The sequence below is a fragment of the Dasypus novemcinctus genome, chromosome 7 (assembly GCF_030445035.2).
Source record: "Dasypus novemcinctus isolate mDasNov1 chromosome 7, mDasNov1.1.hap2, whole genome shotgun sequence".
NCBI classification, from domain to species: domain Eukaryota; kingdom Metazoa; phylum Chordata; class Mammalia; order Cingulata; family Dasypodidae; genus Dasypus; species Dasypus novemcinctus.
Genome location: NC_080679.1, coordinates 28330468 through 28347449, shown reverse-complemented (window position 1 = coordinate 28347449; position 16982 = coordinate 28330468). Strand labels below are relative to the sequence as shown.

General features: G+C 43.0%; 1 protein-coding gene and 1 long non-coding RNA gene across 3 annotated transcripts in view; one reads left to right on the top strand and one right to left on the bottom strand.

Annotated features, from left to right (window-relative positions):
• Positions 1 to 16131, bottom strand: part of MREG (melanoregulin) — a 108881-nt gene extending 92750 nt beyond the window's left edge. The window contains exons 1-2 of one of the 2 annotated variants that reach the window (XR_011649201.1): positions 15325 to 16131; positions 298 to 12594 (exon numbers count right to left, since the gene is read on the bottom strand). The gene's annotated coding sequence lies outside the window, so the exon portion shown is untranslated. Of the gene's footprint in view, positions 1 to 297; positions 12595 to 15324 lie in introns of those variants that run through there. The other variant, XM_004483167.4, reaches the window with a different exon arrangement.
• On the top strand, positions 3676 to 16225 carry LOC139439300 (uncharacterized). The gene is made up of 3 exons (XR_011649203.1): positions 3676 to 3747; positions 14858 to 14986; positions 16119 to 16225. It is a non-coding gene; the product is annotated as an uncharacterized lncRNA (long non-coding RNA).
• The last annotated feature ends 757 nt before the right edge of the window (positions 16226 to 16982 follow it).

The following is a 16982-nucleotide window of genomic DNA, read 5'->3' as shown; positions in this document are numbered from 1 at the left end:
CAAATAGAAGTCCCATTAAAAGGCTAGTGCAATTAAAAATGTTAAAATTCCTAATAAATATTTTATTTTTAAAATAAAAGGTGAAAGTAGCTTGATGGAAGGGGAGATGAAGAAAGACTGAGGCTGCTGAATGAGGGAAGCAAAGACAACATGCTAAAGATCATGCAGAAGGTATAACAAGCACTCCCCACTCCCAAAAGCTGGCACTTGGGCCTACAGGTCTAGAAACTCAAATTTCTTATCCTTCCTTCCAGAGTTCTCAAAGTTCAAGGATGCTGCTCATGTTCATACACTCACCAGAAACTGTAGTACATCATGATCCAGACTGCAGGAAACTCTCAGGCTGAAAATTCCTGTGCGCTAGCAACAGTTCATTCTTTCCTTTTAGGCAAAGCTGCATAGACAATCACATTTTTAGAAGATTTCTTTTAGGACATGAATTCGGACATGGTTTTCTTTTAGACTTCACACTAAAAGTGTGAGCAACGAAAGAAAAAATAATAAATGGGTGTTGGAGATTTGGACCCTAAGGGTATCAGGAATGAAAGAAAGAGAAAAAGGAGAATGAAAGAAAGAGAAAGAAAGAAAAAGAATGGAAGAACGAGAGCTGGGATCAGGGGGTCTGCGAGTAGAGACTCATCAGACAACCTTTTATTGTTTACAAGGGGCTCTCTGTATACCCCAGTCTATGTGACAACAAGCAGCAACCTGAAGTCTACGTGACAACAAGCAGCAACATGCAGTTAACTATTAGCTCAAAAAATCTTATTTCAAGGTACAAAGTCTAAGTATTCTATTTACTACAAAAGGTATGTGCTCATCTTTTCTTTCAGCCTTTAACAGCTTCATCCTGCGGGAACTCTCTATTACCGCATTCCTTAGAGTGCAAGCATAGCCATGGAAACAGCATATCTCTTGTGAGACCACTGTGCCTCAGTTTCCAACAAATGAAACCTCATCAAAATTAAAACTTTTGTGCATCAAAAGACTTCATCATTGAGAAGTGGATGTGGCTTAAGCAATTAGGCTACCATCTACCATATGGGAGGTCCAGTGTTCAATTCCCAGGGCCTTCTGGTGACAGCAAGCTGGCCCTAGTGGAGAGCTGGCACAGCAAGATGACGCAACAAAAACAGACACAGAGGAGAGACAATAAGAGATGCAGGAGACCAGGGAGCTGAGTTGGCAAAAGAGATTGAGCACCACTCGGGAAGGTCCCAAGATTAGTCCCTGGTGCCACCTAAAGAGAAGACAAACCGACACAGGAGAACACAATGAATGGCCACAGTGGGAAGACAATGGGGGCGGGGGAGATAAATAATAAATTAAAAATTAAAAAGAAGGACTTCACCATGAAAACAAAAAACAACCTACAGAATAGGATAAGGTATTTGGAAACCACGTATTTGATAAGGGTTTAATATACAGAATATATAAAGAAACCCTATAACACAACAAAAAGACAACCCAATTTTAAAATGGTAAGATTGGACTAGACATTTCTCCAAAGAAGATATGCAAATGGCCAATAAACACATGAAAAGATGCTCAACTTCATTAGCCATTAGGGAAATGAAAATTAAAGCCACAGTGAGATACCACTAGGATAGCTACTATTTTAAAAATGAAAAATAATAAGTGTTAGAGAGGATATGGAGAAATAGGAACACTGGCTCACTGCGTATTAAATGGTGCAACCACTCGGGAAAGCCACTTGGTGTTTCTTCTGAAAGTAAAGTATAGATTGCCACATGACGCACTTCTAGATATATATTTTTAAAAAATGAAAACAGGGACTCAAACATTTTTACACCAATGTTCCTAGCAGCATTATTAATAATTGCCAAATGTAGAAGCAACCCATGTCTCCATCAACAGATGAATGGTTAAACAAGATCGTTAAAAAAAATGTGGTATATACATACAGTGGAATATTATTTGGCCATGAAAAGGAATGAAGTTCTGATGCCTGCTACAACATAGATGAACCTTGAAGTCAATATATTGAGTGAAATAAACCAGACACAAAAGGACACATATTGTAACCAGAATATGCAAATTTATAGTGTCAGAAACTAGAATGTAAGTAACTAGGGGCTGGGGAAGGGATAAGGAATGGGGAATTGATGTTTAATTGGTATGGAGGGCGGCGGACCTGGCCCAGTGGTTAGGGCATCTGTCTACCACATGGGAGGTCTGCAGTTCAAACCCCGGGCCTCCTTGACCCGTGTGGAGCTGACCCATGCGCAGTGCTAATGCGGGCAAGGAGTGCCCCGCCACACAGGGGTGTCCCCGCGTAGGGGAGCCCCACGTGCAAGGAGTGCACCCATAAGGAGAGCCGCCCAGCGCAAAAGAAAGTGCAGCCTGCCCAGAAATGGTGCCGCACACATGGAGAGCTGACATAACAAGATGACGCAACTAAAAGAAACACAGATTCCCGTGCCGCTGACAACAACAGAAGCAGACAAAGAAGATGCAGCAAATAGACACAGAGAACAGACAACGGGGTGGGGGGGAGAGAGAGAAATAAAAATAAATACATCTTTATAAAGAATTCGTATGGAGTTTCTGCTTGGGGTAATGGAAAAGTTTTGGCAATGTTTGATGGTAATGGGAGCACGACTTTGTGAATGTAATTAACATCACTGAATTGTGTATTTGAAAGAGGATAAAATGGGAAATTTTAGGTTATGAATAAGTTACCAGGTGTCTTAGTTCGCAAAAGAGCAGCAATGTAAAGTACCAGAAATGGGTTGACTTTTATAATGGGAATTTTATTAGAGGAAAATCTTATAGTTCCAAGGCCTGAAATGTCCAAATCAAAAATGCTTGCTCACCAAAATCAGCTCCTGTTGATTCTGCTGTCTGACCAGGAGACAAAGCAACATGACAGTGGATCTCTGCTGAGGTCCCTGCCTTCCCCTCTGGGCTCTCCATTTCCCAGAGTTCAGCTGTGGACAACCAGGCATAGGGCTTGTCTCCTTACAGGTTGCCTCCCTCAGTCTCTCAGTGCTTCTCTTTCTGCAACGGTAAGTGAACCTGGAGTCCTCTCTTTAACATGGATGGGTCAAAATGGCAGAGTTCCCTTTCTCTCCCTCCCTCTCTCGCTCTGTCTCCATTTAAATCAAGAGGGTGGAGACAAAAGCTGGTTCACAGCTCACCGATGTAGGCCAATCAAAAGCCCTAAAGCAATTTTATTAAGTAATCTAATCAAAGGACCTTCAACCAAATTTAATGTAATCAAAGTGTACTACACTCACAGGAACCATTAGATTAAGAACATAATTTTTTTCTTTGGGGGATTTATAAAAGAACTTCAATCTGACACACCAGGAACAAACAAAAAAGGATGTACAACACAAAAAATGAATACTAAAGTAAACTGTGAGTTATAGTTAATAGAACAATATAATAATATTGCATAAATTGTAATAAACATCACACTAATGCAAAATGTTAATAATATGGAAAACTGTGTGGGTGAGAGGCGCATATATGGGAACTCTGTACTTTCCGCATGACTTTTCTGTAAACATACATCTGCTCTAATTTTTTTTTAAAGTTCTGCTCTGCATCTCACTGAAATCTCTGTCTTTATTTCATTCCTCCAGGTAAAATGGTAACAACTGAAAGCATCTGTCTTCCCCAATCTCTTTCAACACCAAATCCAGACTCAATGTACATAGGTGGATCTTTCCCTAGGAAGTCTCATCTACCTTCCCCTGGATAAGAGATGCCTATTTTTAGGTAGGTTTGTCCTCGTCTTTTACAGGAAACTCAATTTGGACCTCTTTATGACTTTGTAATGTTTATATTTTTTAAACCATCAAGGATTTTTTAAAGGCATCAATAAAACCAGAGAAAGACTCTTCCTCTTTTCCTGGTTCATCTAACAAGAAACCAAAGAAATGTAACAAAATAACCTTTGGTACACAGCTTTTTAATTTAGAAGATCAAAATTACAGGGTAAGAAATTCTTGACATCTACTCTGAATCACCCATAGAAATGACTCTTTTTTTTCTTTGCTACTGATATTCATGACAATTATTAACATTTGGAAAAGGTTAGTCTGTTGAATCATAACTGTAAACTGACCGAATTTATGATTCAGTCTAGACAATGAAAACAAAAGCTGCTGAATGGTCTAAAATATTCAAGAGATGCAAGAAATATTGTTTTTAGTTTATTTTCCAAATTTACCAATAGGATATAATTTTACCACTCAAAGCTGATGAACTCAGGTATATCAGCACTACTGGGATAATTGAATCATATTTTTCATTTCTTGCTACCTTACATGCTGACGCAACCAACTTGTGCTAGAACTGAGTAACCAAGTCAAGAGGCAATAACTGTACCACTAGATCACTATTCCATTTGGAACATGGTCCTCCTCTCCCTCTACACTCATGTATCCCTATAACCACTGGATGTCCCCCAAACAATCTTTATATTTCATCAGCTAACTCTTCCCCAAGTGATTACCATTCAAGTGATTAATAAAACCATTTTTGTTTTATAATTTTTTATTTCTGAAATTTCCAAAGTTCCCCAAAGGTAGCAAGATTAGGATAATTAACCACCTAATTCATCTCTCACCCAGCTTAAATACTTAACATGTTGCCAGTTTCGTTTCACCTGTCCCGCACTGTGGGAGTTTGATATTGTTTATGAATTCCAAAAATAGATATTGTATTATGTTTATAAACTGGTCTGTTCCTCCAGGCATATTAGATTATATTGGATTCAGAGTTTTCACTTTTACTTGACTAAATAATGATTAAGGCTTTGCTTGGGCCATGTCAGTAGGACATGGCATCCCTGCCCCCTTGGTGGGTGGGGACTCACAGAGAAACCACACCACAGAAAAGGAAAGTTGGAGTTTTGATCCTGGAGCCTGAGAAGTAAGCACACAGGGAAGCAGAAATGTAAGGAAGGAGAAAAGTTTCCGTTAAACACGGCAGGAGCCATTCACCTGACAGTCTGCAGCTGCCCTTGTGGAGTGAGCAGGGCAGCAGAGCCCAAAGAGAAACAAGCCCTGGGAAGAGAGAAACCCAGGAAGCCTGAACTCCTGACAGAGGTCCACAGCCATCTTACTCCAACACGTGGCAACAGACATTGGCGAGGGAAGTACCTTATACTTTATGGCCTGGTAACTGTAAGTTTCTACCCCAAGTAAATACCCTTTATAAAAGTCAACAGACTTCTGGTAGTTTGCGTCAGCACCCCTTTGGCAGACTAATACACCCATGCACCCCACACACACATATCCTTTTTCTTTCTTTAAATTGGAGAATTTTAAAACAAATCCCAGGCAGCAACATTTCTTCTCTAATGGGTAAAGACATTTAGAAAAATAACTGCCATGACATTATCCATCTAACAAAATAGCCAATAATTCCTTAATAGTATCGTAATATCCAATCCATATTCAAATTCCTCAATTGTCTCAGAACTGTCACAAGAGCAAGTGAGTGGTAGAAGTTGGATTCCTGTTGACTCTAAAAATCTTTAACTCCAAGGAAAGAGAGTTCACCAAGAGCTCTGCAGGGATTGAGGGAAAGGGGCAAAATAAGCAGGGGACAGAATGCAAGAAAAGCAGTAAGCAGAAAGGTTCTTGATAACCTCAGCAAAAGATGGCCTGCTTGAGGAGGCTTTTTTCAAGATGTCTCTTTTAGGGAACTAATAATTGCCAGCAGGACTAGTTTGGAGGCTGCAGATGGAAGCAGGCAGGATGGAAAGTAGGCATGCAGTGCTGATGCTGCCAGCATCACAACTGAGCAGGTCCTGAGAATCTGCCTCCTACCAGGGCAGAGTGCAGACATGCCTCTCACTCACCTTAGCCAAGGCTGGTGGGAAGCTGACGCTATCCAACAGAGTGCCTTGGTTATCACATCACCAAAGAGCGTGTTTTCCACAAGACAGAATTCTGAAATATCCCTTTAGACAACTGGAGATTTGGGCTGATTTAAAACTGGGGCTGGGTGATCACTAGCCTTTTATCTAATGACTCTTTTTGAATATGGTTTATAATCTTCCTTCTGAATGGTCTTATTTTCAACAGAGGGCTACTTGAGTGAAGTAAAACTGCTTTGAACAAGGAGTGTAGAAATACTAAACAAAGAGACTAATGCTTAAGTTGAAACTTTACAGCAGGGTCCTGGAATTCCAAGGAGAAGGTGCTGCCTAGCCAGAATAGTGTTGCATGATTAACCACAAGATGGCACTTTTACCAACCCAAGCCTCTGGGTAGTATTAAAATTAAATAGGACAGGACAACCAGCAAGATGGCAGTGGAGTAAGGAACTCCTAGAGTCAGCTCCTGCTACAGGGCAGTTAGTAAACCCCCAGAGCTCTCTGGAGTTAGTGGAAGCACTGTTTGGAGGCTTCAGGAGGGCAGAAGAGCATCCTGCCACATCCTTGAAGGAATGAGAAAGAGAGACTGCCCATCTGCAGGGAAGACTCGCAAGTAGAGTGCTCCATGCCAAGGAGGCTGGCACCCATCCTCCACTGGAGGCACAAGTCACCTCAGGAGCTGTTCTGCAGCTGGAATTGAAAGCTCCACTTCCTAAAAACGGGGGTAGAAGAGACGGTTTGGCATCAATTTCAGCTATTGATCAGTAAATTCAGCGGGGCTAAAGTGTAATCTTGACAACAGCTAAAGTTCGAGCCTGTCCGAACCAGAAAAAGCCCAGTAGCCACCATCTGAACTCCGCCGCCTGGCACAAGGGGAAGAGGGGCAGACTGAAAATCCCAGTGCTGGTGGGGACCAGCTTCTCTCCATCCAGGTCAGATTACAGCTCTAGTCTAGGCCCCAGCACCACCTCCAGCAGAGAGGAAGCTGCAGGGACCTGTGCCAACCTCTCTGGAAAATACTGGCCAAGCCATGGAGGCCTGTGATTATCCTACTCTGGTATCATAAGCCACCCTGGGAGCTATTCTGTGGCTGGAATTGGAAGCTCCATTTCCCAGAAATAGGGAAGGAGGAGATGGTTAGCTACTGATTGCTAGACTTGGCTGGCCAAGATATAACCCTGGGAACAGCTGGGTGTGAATCGGTCCAAGTTGGAAGAAGGCTGGTGGTCACCATTTTGACTCACCCGCAGCCTGAGGGAAAGCCCAGCAGACTGAAAATCACAGTGACGGTAGGAACCAGTTTCTTTCACCCATATCAGCCTGCAGCCCTAGTCTAGGTTTCAGCCCTGCCTCTGGCAGGGAGGAGTCTGGTGGGCCCTGCCCCAGCCTATCCAGGTAACTGCAGGTACCTTTGGCTGGCACAGAATGAAAATTGGAAGTCTACCAAGGCAACTGCAATCATCCTGGACCCACACTGCATAGATTGCTGCCCACACCTGCAGCTCCATCCCTACCCCAGGCAGGGGAGAAAGGGGCATGAAGCTTCATCGGTCTCTCTGGGCAACTACAGTCTAGTCCTGCACGACTTGGATTATTCCACACAGATGTGACTCTTTCCCTACCCCTGGCAAAAGAGAAAGTTGGGAGAAGCTTCACTGGTCCCTGGCGCAATAAGGGTAGCTTGAACCTCCACAGCTTATAGCACCAATTACAACCTTGGCTCCTACTGCACAATCAGCAAGGGAGAAAGGGCAGGAAGCCCTAAACGAAAGAGAAAAAACTGCACCCAGAATAAATACTCTAGTAATCCAGATGCCAAGATACCAACAAAAAATTACAATCCACACCAAAAAACAGGAAGCTATGGCCCAGTTAAAGGAATAAGATAAGCCTCCAGATGACATAAAGAAGTTGAGACAACTAATCATAGATTTTCAAACCAATCTCCGTAATAAACTCAATGAGATGGCTATGGAGATTAAGGATATTAAGAAGACGCTAGATGAACACAAAGAAGAATCTGAAAGCATACATAGAAAAAATAGCAGATCTTAAGGGAATGAAAGGTACAATAAATGAAATTTAAAAAACACTGGAATCATATAATAGCAGATTTGAGGAGGCAGAAGAAAGGATTGGTGAGCTTGAAGAAATGGCCTCTGAAAGTGAACATAGGAAAGAATGGAAAAATTTGAACAAGGTCTCAGGGAACTAAATGACAACAAAAGGTGTACAAACACATGTGTCATGGGTGTCCCAGAAGGAGAAGAGAAGGGAAAATGGGCAGAAGGAATATTTCAAGAAATAATGGTACAAAATTTCCCAACCCTATTGAAAGACATAGATATTTCCAAGTAGCACAGCATACTCCCATCGGAAAGAATCCGAATAGACCAACTCTGAGACACATGCTCATCAGAATGTCAAAGTCAAATGCAGGGAAGCGGATTTGGCTCAATGGGTAGGTCATCTGCCTACCACATGGGAGGTCCGGGGTACAAATCCAGGGCCTCCTGACCCATGTGGTGAGCTGGCCCATGCGCAGTGTGCAAGGAGTGCTGTGCCATGCAGGGGTATCCCCCACATAGGGGAGCCCCACATGCAATGACTGTAACCCGTAAGGATAGCCGCCTCGCATGAAAAAGCACAGCCTGCCCAGGAGTGGCACCGCACACTCAGAGAGCTGATGCAGCAAGATGACACATCAGAAAGAGACACAGATTCCCGGCGATGCTGACAAGGATAAAAATGGACACAGAAGAACACACAGTGAATGGACACAGAGAGCAGACAACTGTTGGTGGGGGGGGGGGATTTTTTTTTAAATCTTAGGGAAAAAAAAGATTGTCAAATGCTAAAGACAAAGAGAGAATTCTGAGAACAGCAAGAGAACAGCAGTGCATAACACAAAAGGGATACCCAATAAGATTAAATACTGATTTCTCATCAGAAACCATTGAGGCAAGAAGACAGTGGTCTGATATTTAAGATACTACAAGAGAAAAACTTCCAGCAAAGAATCTTATATCCAGGGAAATGGATGTGGCTCAACCAATTGGGCTCCTGTCTACCATGTAGGAGGTCCAGGGTTTGATGCCCAGGGTCTCCTAGTGAGGGCAAGCTGGCCCACTTGGTGAGCTGGCCCACGCAGAGTGCCGGGCCATGTGGGAATGTGGCCCCACGCAGGAGTGCCGCCCTGGGTGGGAATGCTGCCCTATGTGGGAAAGCAGCCCCACGCAGGAGTGGCGGCTGATGCAGAGAGCTGGTACAGCAAGATGAAGCAACAGGAGACACAGTGGAGAGAAAATAAGAAGACGCAGAAGAACAGAGAGATGAGGTGGCACAAGAGAATAATCGCCTCTCGCCCACTCCAGAAGGTCCCAGGATCAGTTCCTGAATCTGCCTAATGAGAATACAAGCAGACACAGAAGAACACAGAGAACTGACAATGGGGGGAATGGGGACAGGGGAGCGGAAATAAGTAAAAATAAATCTTTAAAAATATAAAAAGAATCTTATATCCAGCAAGACTTTCTTTCAAGAATGAGAGTGAGATTAGAATATTCACAGTTAAACAGAAACTGAGAGAATTTCTAAGTAAGAGACCAGATTTTCAGGAAATACTAAAGGGTGTGCTAGAACCTGAATAGAAAAGACAGGAGAGAGGCCTGGAAGAGAGTCTGGAAATGAACATTATATGAATAAAAGTCACTGAAAGTGTCAAAAGAGTGGTGAAAATAAAATATGATAGATAAAACTCAAATAGGAATAAATTTAACCAATGATGTAAAGCACTTGTATTCAGAAAACTGCAACTCGATGTTAAAAGAAATCAAAAAAGGCCTAAATGACTGGAAGAACATTTCATGCCCATGGATTGGAAGACTAAATATCATTAAGTTGTCAGTTCTACTCAAATTGATATACAGATTCAATGCAATCCCAATAAAAATTCAACCAGCATTTTAAAAAAATTGAAAACACGATCATCAAATTTATTTGGAAGGGTAAGGGGTCCTGAATAGCCAGAAACATCATAAAAAGGAAAAGTGAACCCTCATCTGCAGACTTAAATCATATGACCTAGCTATAGTGGTAAAAATAGCATGGTACTTGCATAAAGACAGACACATAAACCAATGGAACCGCACTGACGGTTCAGAAACAGACCCTCACATATATGGTCAAGTGATTTTTGACTAGCCTGTCAAACTCACACAGCTTGAGCAGAAGAGTCCATTCAACAAATGGTGCTGAAAGAATTGAATATCCATAGCCAAAAGAAGAAAAGAGGACTGCTATCTCAAACCTTATCCAAAAATTAACTCAAAATGGATCAAAAAACTAAAAATAAGAACAAGAACCATAAAACTTCTAGAAGAAATTGTAGGAAATTATTCTCAAGACCTGGTGGTAGGTGGCAGATTCTTAAAGGAGATAAGAGGAAGACTGAGATGGACTACTGATGTTTAATGTACGTAGAAGTTTTAAATAGCTTTACTTTAAAAGTGTGGAAGTATATAGAGTGCATGGTAACACATAGTGAGTAACAGCTAGTTTATAAATGGTGATGTGACTGAAAATGGTAGTCTAGGTATGTAAATGTCAACTGACAGAATGCTAGAGAATAATCTAGGAACTGAATAGCACAGTAAACCAAGAGGTGGATGAAAACTGTGGTTGATGGTACAGATGCAAGAGTGTCCTTTGTGAGCTAGAGCAAATGTACATCACTACTGCACAGTGCTGGGAATGTGGAGAAGCATGGGAAAAATACAGCTGGAGTGACCTATGGACTGTGGTTAGCAGTAATATAATATTCTTATATCTATGTGAAAGATGTCCTGTGTTGATAATGAGGCAGTATGGAAAATGTGAGCCAAATGTACCCTGTGGACATGGTAACTATCAGATGATATTATCTTATCTGTAGCAAATGTTCCACCAAAGTGTGGTGTGTTGATAGAGGGCTGTTGTTCAGGAATTCTGTACATGTACATGATTGTTTCATAAGTTTACAACTTCTGTCATAAAAAATATATTTAAAAAATAATAATAGGGTGGGTTGGGGGGAAGACACACCAAATGTAAGGTAAGGACTATGATTAGTTGTAGGATTTTGACAATATTCTTTCATAATTTTTAAAAAATTTCTCGTGACAATGCAAGGTGTTGGTGGAGAGTTGATGTATGGGACCCCAGTATGATGTTATGCGTGTTTGCTTTGTAAGTTCACAACTTTTACTATACACTTAATTGTTTATCTATATTCATATATAAATGACCTAAAGATAATAATAATAGGAAGGGTTGGGGGAAAATACTTTGGTTAGTAGTAATATTTTGACAATGCTCTTTAATCATTAGTTAAAAAGGCTTAAAACAATGTAAGGTGTTGGTGGTAGGGTGAGTTATGAGAGTCCTGTATGATGTTATATATGTTTGTTTTATAAATTCACAACTGTTATTATACACTTATTGTTTATGTATGAGTAATATACTTCAATAAATTAATTTTTAAAAAAACAAATAAGCAAGGAGCAGATGTGGCTCAAGCAGTTGAGTGCTTGCCTTCCACATAAGAGGTCCCAGGTTCTGTTCTTGGTTCCTCCTAAAAAAATACAAACAGATAATGAGCAGACAACTAGCAAAAAAACAAGCAAAAACAATGAGCAGGGAAATGGATATGGCTCAAGCAATTGGTCTCCTGTCTACCATATAAGGAGGTTCAGGGTTCGATACCCAGGGCTTCCTGGTGAAGGCAAGCTGGCCCACGCAGAGAGCTGGCCCACATGGAGTGCCACCACACATAGGACTGCCACCCCATTGTGGAGAGATGACGCCGCAAGATGACGCAAAAAAAAAGAGACACAGAGGAGAGACAATAGAAGCCTTACGGGAAATGGATGTGGCTCAACTATTAGAGCATCCACCTACCATATAGGAAGTCCAGGGATCGATCCCAGTGCCTCCCAGCCTATGTGATGAGTTGCCCCTTACGCAGTGCTGCTGTGCTCAAGGAGTGCCATGCCACGCAGGGGTGTCCCCTGTGTAGGGGAGCCCTACGTGCCAGGAGTGCACCCCACAAGGAGAGCCACCGCACGCAAAAAAAGCGCAGCCTGCCCAGGAGTGGCGCTGCACACATGGGAGAGCTGATGCAGCAAGATGACACAACAAAAAGAAACAGATTCCTGGTGCCACCGAGAGTGCAAGTGGACACAGAAGAACACAGCAAATGAACACAAGAGAGCAGACAAGGGTTGGGGGTGGGGAGAGGGGAGAGAAATAAATAAAAATAAATCATTAAAAAAACAAACAAACCCATATCCAAGATGAACCTGGAGCGATGCCAGTCATGGCTTGCCAAAGACCTTCCAAAAAAAAAAAACAAAATAGGAGGCTTAGCAAACCAGGGAGCTGCGGAGAATGATTTCCTCTTTCCCACTCCAGGAGGTCCCAAGATCAGTTCCATGAGCTGTCTAACGAGAATACAAGCAGATACAGAAGAACACACAATGGATGGACACAGAGAGCAGACAATGGAGGGAGGGGGGAGAAATAAAAAAATATTTTTTAAAAAACAATGACAATGGGTGCAAACAATGAGCAAAAACAATGAGCAAACAGACAAGGATACCATCTGGGGGAAAAACACATTAGAAAGGAACAGATGTAGCTCAGGTGGTTGAGCACCTGCTTCCCATGTACGAAATCCCGGGATCAATCTTCAGTACCTACTAAAAAAAAAAATTAGAAGAAGAAGTTGTCTTTTTCACATATATACTTAATCCACTCGTAGAATTTTGCTTTTGGTCCCTTCACCTTTGGCTAGGTGGATTTGGAGGGTCTGTCTCCCAAGGGAGGAATACTTATTCCAGAGAGCATAGACAGTAAATTGGTTCCATTAAATTGGAAGCTAATGCTTCTTCCTGGCCATTTTGGGCTCCTTGTGCCATTGAGCCAGTGGCAGAAAATGGGTTTACTATTGGCTGAGTAGATTGATCTAATTATCAAGTGGAAATTGGGTTGCTGCTATACAAACAGGAGCAAGGAGAACTGCATCTATTTCCAGTGGATTCTCCTGGGCACCTCTTAGCATTCCCATACCCAATAATCACCAGTGGAAAACTGTAGCAAGGCAATAAAAACAGGACCAGTAAGGGCTCAAATCCTGTGGAAATGAAGTTTTGGGTCATCCCACCAAGAATTCCCTCCAGCCAATGTATTGGCAGAGGGTAAGGGGAACATGGAATAGATGGTGGAAGAAGGTAGCTATGAGTACCAGCCTAGCCTCACAACCACTGCTGAGGTAGGGCCTGTAGCCATTGTGGATATTTTATGGTAATTGGTTATAGCTCCTCTTCCCCCACTTCCATACTATCTGCTATGAAAAGCACTGGTGATGGCTAATTTTACAATTCAATATGGGGTTGGTAACTAGAGCACTTTGTGCCTCCCCAGTTTCCCTCCCTGCCCCCATCTATTTTCTGCCCTTGAGTTCCTTGTGCCCCAGGAACCTAAACCCATGGACTGTATCACCCGGCTCATTGGTGCCGGCTTCCTCTTGGGTTCGGCCAGTGGAAGGCACTCACAGGAAATCAGCATGCAGAGGGAGAGAGTTTGGGTTTCTCTCCTCTAGACTATATTTTCTCATTTTCTGGCTAGGGCTGCTTCCTTCTAAGACAGCAGCTCTGGGCCGGTGTCCTCTTTTCCATGGCTCCAGTTCTCACTGGGTTCAGGAAACTGCCACTTTTCCCCCTGCCTTTTCAAGCAGGGGTGGTAAGGACTCCTTGCTAACTGGTAGCCTCCAGGTATTTCTAGCTTCCTTTTTGTTCCCTGCTCACACCCTTCACTGAAGTTTCCTGAACCATCAAAAAAAATAAAATAGGTCATTCAAAAAAAGAAAACAAGAAATAAATGTTGGTAAGGATGTATAGAAATCAGAACACTTGTGCATTGCTAGTTAGGAATGTGTAATGGTGCAGCCATTGTGGAAAAGTTTGGTGGCTCCTCAAAAAAGTTAAACAGAAATACTATATGACTCAGCAATCCCACTTCTAGGTATATACCAAAATAATTGAAAGAAGGGACTCAAACAGATATTTGTATACCAACATTCATAGCAGCATTATTAATAATATCTGAAATGTGGAAAAAAAACAAGTGTGCATCAACAGATAAATGAATAAAAAAAATGTTTACACATACACACACACACACAATGGAATATTATATAGCCATTAAAAAGGAAATGAAGTTCTCGTACATGTGACAACTAGATGAACCTTGAAAACAATAAGTGAAATAAACCAAACACAACAGGACAAATATTGTATGATTCCACTTACATGAAATATCTAGAATAGGCAAGTTCATAGAGACACAAAAAGCAAATTAGAGGTCACCTGGGCCTGAGGGTAGAAGGGGGTTGGAAGTTATTGCTTGATGGTACAAAATTCTATTTGCATTTATGAAAAATTTCTGGAAATAGATAGTGGTAATGGCTGTACAACATTATCAATGTAATTGACACTGACTTGTACAATTAAAAATGGTAACAATGAACTAGTTTTATGTTATATATATTTTGTCATAATAAAATTTTTTAAAATAAAAAAGTAAAAAAAAAAAATTGAGGTCCAGGGCAACTGTTTTGCAGTTACAATATATGGCCCTCGGGTAGCCATGAAAATGTGCTGCTCAGATTTGCCAGGGGGCAGCGGGGCTGGGGGGGGGATTGTAATTGACTGACAGCTCCTGCTGCTGCACCTCTAGAGCCACTCCTGCATTCACACTGTGGCCACACTTCCCCCAGGCTGCTCCCAGCCTGTGAGCAGAGCCAAGCCATTAACTTGGGCCTGTTCCTGAGAGATAAGGGGATGTTCCAATGGGTGAATTTGACTCAAGAACTTCCCCTGAGCCTGGTCAACCCTGCTGGAATGTTCAGCAGTTTGAGATTCTTCCTGCCCATTCCTCCTTCCTCTCCTCTCTTCTTCACAGTTCTCTGACCTTCATTACTGCCACATTCAGGACTGGCCCTGAAGCACAGTGGAGAGGTAAAATCTTCCTAATGGGTGGATCTGCAAGCCGTGTGTCTGGTGTCCACATTGGAAAGAAAAGTGGCCTAAGGTGAGAATATCTACAGATTCCTGAACAGAAGCCAATGGCCTGGCCACTTGGCCAGATAGCTAGAAGGAAAAGGACTAGAAGATTGGAAGTCAGAAGGTCCAGGGTAGTGACATATGGATGACTACAAGGGAGTGGGCACAAAGTATTATTTTTGTCCCACACAATAATGCCCACCAGAGGCATCCATCAAGGAAGAGGCACTAAACAACCAAGTAGACCAAAATGACTCGGTCAGTTGATGTTAGCTGGTCCTCATCACTGGCCACCCCAGAACTGGCCCAATGGACTCACACAGAGAGGAAAGCTGCATGGGCCCAAGAGCATGGACTCACACTTACCAAAGCCAGCGTAATTATGGCTGCCTCCGAATGTCCAAACTATCTGCAACAGAAACCAACCGTGAGACCATGATATGGCAGTATGCCTTAAGTTGACCAAACAGCCCCTGGGTGGCAAGTTGACATTGTGCCGGTTAAGATTGCTCCTCAGCCCTATGGAAAGGGATCAGGGCCCTTTAAGCAGTTCTTTCTTTGCCAGCTGGCAATGAAGCTTTGTCAGTAGAGGGCGATGGAGAGACATCTTAGGAAGAGGAAGGCATTTCACCCTGACTGGGCAGTGCAGGCAGCTTCTCCAGTGCCAGGATCCTCCAGGACATCATGGTCAGCAGTTTCCCCTGGCACCTCCCACATGTAATTTAGTAGTAGAGACCTCTGATTAAGTGTCTCCCCATGAACAGATTTCCCTTTGCCCTACAAGGCAGATTTCCAGCACATTCTGGGAACACACACCACAGTAACTTCTCTGCCATCCAGTGAGCCGGGGGGGGGGGGGGGGGGGGGGGGGGGGGGCGTGCCCTCTCAACAACATCTCCATGTCAACCCGAGGGAAGATGGAGAACTCCTCTTCACGTGCTCCAGCTCAGCCCTAGTGATAGTGACTGCCTTATGCTGCCATTCTCATTTTCTTTAGAGTACTCTTTAACTCCCTGTTAGCCAATCCTCATCACTCCAATCCCATTATACTTAGTAATTTTTTATATTAAACCATCCCTGTTCAGATGACTATGGTCTGTATCAGACCCCATGGTGACAGATGCCTATTCCAGCTATGGGCTTGCCTTTCCTGCCTGCAGGGACTCAGACATCACCACTCTGGGGCATATGGAAAGCCTGTCCACACAAGCTTGGAATTCCATGTAACAGAGCATCCAACCAGATGACCCACTTCACGGTAACAGAGGTGCGAGAGTGGGCCCAGGAACACGGATCCCCTGGGTGGTATCGCATACTGCACCGTCCAGAGGCAGCCAGCCTCACAGAAGGCTAGAACAAGCAAGGTCCAGCTCAGGTGCCAGCAACCCTCTGAGAAGATGGAGTTTCCTTTTTCAGGATGCTGTGTCCCCACTAGGAAGAATGCATGGTCTGTGAAGCAAAGAGTGGACACAAGAGTTGTCCTATTTACAGTCATGACCAATGATCCCCTGTGGGATTTTGTGCTTTCTATCCCTGCAGTTCTGGGCTCTGTAACATTGGAAGTCCTGGTCCCAAAGGGGGCAACTCTGCCTGAGGTTCAGCAAGGATCCTATTGGACTACAAACTGGCTGAAGCCAGGGCACGTTGGACTTCCTGTAGAATGAACATTATGGCCAGGGTAACTGACTCAGCAGGAAGAGGTAGGGCTGCTTTTACACAGTGGGAACAAAGAATACATGTGGAACCTAGATCCACTGCAGTACCTCCTGGTATTCTCTTGCCTCATTCTAACAATGAATGCACATGTGAAGCCACCCTGGCCTGGGAAAGTGCAACTGTGCTGCAACTGGAGATGCTTCTTATCCAATCCTCTCTTTCCCCTTCATTTGACAAGTGGCAGACTTGCTTCAAAATCTGAAGGCTATCTCTCTCGTCTCTGGCTCTCTGTCCTTTATCTTCCACAGGCACATTTCCCAGTGAAGCTCATGCACGTCTTATTCTGTCTTGGCATCTGCTTTTCAAAG